This window comes from Loxodonta africana, chromosome 13 (assembly GCF_030014295.1).
Source record: "Loxodonta africana isolate mLoxAfr1 chromosome 13, mLoxAfr1.hap2, whole genome shotgun sequence".
NCBI classification, from domain to species: domain Eukaryota; kingdom Metazoa; phylum Chordata; class Mammalia; order Proboscidea; family Elephantidae; genus Loxodonta; species Loxodonta africana.
Window position 1 is genome coordinate 28,998,483 of NC_087354.1, and position 3,037 is coordinate 29,001,519.

Genomic DNA, 3,037 nt, shown 5'->3' on the forward strand with positions numbered 1-3,037 from the left:
GGTCCAGCTCCTTACCTTGTGCCATCCCCCTGCCTTGTTTCCTGACCCCAAATGGGCATAAACACCCAGCCTTCAGGTCACCATGTGCAAACTTCCCTTCTACCACCTCCCAACACTCCCCCCTCAAACTGTAGTGACATCAACTCTGCCACAGAGATCTGTGGGACCTTGAGCTTATCATTTAATCCTGAAACTGCCCCCTGGCTTTTTTGCCTTGTTAACCCCTACTTTTCCTTTAAGACTTAATGCCAACACCACCTCCTCCAGGATGCCTTCCTAGATTTCATCAGCTCTATCTGGATTCCATCAGCTCCCACCTTCATACACCTGACCTTTTGCACTGCTGTGAGCAGCATGGTGTGCACAGGACACCACAAGCTACTTAGCCTTACCCAAACATGACAAGTGAGATGTAAAAAGTAAGGGAGGCACTGCAGGAGCAGCAGAGAGGGCTTATGGCTTAGACAGCCTGAAAGCCAGGGAATAAGTGAGATTTTAACTGTAAGTGATGATGCTTGATGAAGTTTTCTAAGGAGGGGTAAGATTCCAGGGTGGTACAAAGGTTGGAGGTTCAAGTATACCCAGAGACACCTCGAAAGAAAGGTGATCTACTGAAAAATCAGTCATTGAAAGCCGTATGGAGCACAGTTCTACTCTGACACACATGACATCACCATGAGCCACATTGACTCCATGGTAACTGGTATTTTTTAAAATAATATTTTATCGAATTTTTGGTGAAAGTTTGCACAGCAAGTGTCTTAGTCATCTAGTGCTGCTATAACAGAAATACCACAAATGGATGGCTTTAACAAAGACAAATTTATTTTCTCACAGTCTAGTAGGTTATAAGTCCAAATTCAGGGCGTCAGCTCCAGGGGAAGGCTTTCTTTCTCTGTCAGCTCTGGAAGAAGGTCCTTGTCATCAATCTTCCCCTGGCCGAGGAGCTTCTCAGGGACCCCGTGTCCAGAGGACGTGCTCTGTTCTGGTGCTGCTTTCTTGGTGGTATGAGGTCCTCAACTCTCTGCTTGCTTCCCTTTCCTTTTATCTCTTGAGCGATAAAAGGTGGTGCAGGCCACACCCCAGGGAAACTCCCTCTACATTGGCTCAGGGAGGTTACCAGAGTAAGGGTGGTTTTATAATCCCACCTTAATCCTCTTAACATAAAATTACAATCATAAAATAGAGGACAACCACACATGGCCTAACCAAGTTGATACACAGATTTTTGGGAGGACATAATTCAATCATGACAGTAAGTTAAGCTCTCATTTGACAATTACCACCCAAATTGTTCAGTGACATTCGTTACATTTATCACAGCATGTCAACATTCTCTTTAATTGTATTCTCATTGTTCCTTTTCCACTGCTCTAGTTTCCCTGCCCCTGTATCTTCTCATTTATGTTTTTGAGAAATTGTTGACGTTTTGGTCTCATACTGATGGTTTTTAAGGAGGCATTCTATCTTACAGGTAGTATCCTTTATTTTGTGTGCCACTCTGCTACTTTGCTAAAAGGTGAACTCAGGGGATAGGCTCTGTTCTAGGTTTAAAGAGTGTCTCAGGATGATAGTATCAGAGGGTCTTCTGTTCTCTACTGTTCCAGTAAGTCTGTTTTTTGTTTTTTTTTAATTAAGAATTTGAGTTCAGCTTCATATTTTTCTCCTATTCTATCCTGGACCAACTATTGTGGCCCAGTCAGAAGGTCAGTGGTGGTAGCTGGGTACCATCTAGTTCTTCTGGTCTCAGGGTGGATGAGGTTGTGGCTTTTGTAGGCTCGTTTCTTCTCCGTGCTTTCAGTTATCTTTTTACGGTTTTGCTCCTGGCGAGTACAGACTCATTGTTGTGTCTTCGATTTGGCCATGCACAAGCTTTTAAGACCCCAGATGCTACTCACTTCACTAGGAAGCGGATCATGATTCTTGTGAACTATGTTAGGCCAACTGACTGAGTTATCCCATGAGACTATGATCCTAAGCCTTTAAAACCAGAAAAGCAATGTTGGAAGGTGTTTGGTTCTGTCTGATGAGTATCCGTATTTGTGTCTTCAGTGAATATATGTGTCTACACCTACATATTTGTATTTACACATACTTTTTTTTTTATAGGTATCTCTTCTCACCTTTGTGTATACCTACCCATATTCTATACCTACCCGTATTCTAATTTCCCTGTACCTATCCATACATGCTGAAATGCTCTGCATTATTTTGGTTGTGCTGTGCTCGCTATACCCACATTCGGTGCCATTTTCCCATCACCAAAAACAACTGGTCTCTACTGTATAAAGTGTACTTTCCCCATCCTCTCTCCTCCTGGTAACCATCAGTGAACACTGGTTTCTCTATATTTATCTATTCTTGATTTCTTATAAAAAAGGAATGATACAGTATTTGTCTTTATATGCTTGACTTATTTCACTAACCATTATGGCCTCCAGGTCCATCCATGTTATAATATGTTTCATGGGCTCATCATTGTTCTTTATGGTTGCATAGTATTCCATTGTGCGTATGTACCAGGGTTTGCTTATCCATTCATCTGGTGTTGGACATTTTAGTTGTTTCCATTTATTTGCTACTTTGAATAAAGCAGCAACGAGCATATGTGTGCATATGTCTGTTCATGTCACTATTTTTAAGTCTCTAGGTCATATACTAGAAATACTGGTGGGTGTAGTGGTTAAGTACTATGGCTGCTAACCAAAAGGTCAGCAGTTGGAATCCAACAAGCTCTCCTTGGAAACACCATGGGGCAGTTCTACTCTGTCCAATAGGGTCGTTATGAGTCGGAATCGACTTGACGGCAATGGGTTTTTTTTTTTTTAGGGCATATACCTAGGAGTGGGATTGCTAGATCATAGGGTAGTTCTATTTCTAGTTTTTTGAGAAAGCACCATACTGTTTTCCGTAATGGTTGTAGATGGTAAGTATCTTTTAAAGAGTGTCATTCAATCAGATTTCCACTTTGGAACTCTTACTTTTTATGCCCATTTTGGGTAAGGAACTGTCACTTTGGCAGCTGGGAGGCCAGTTT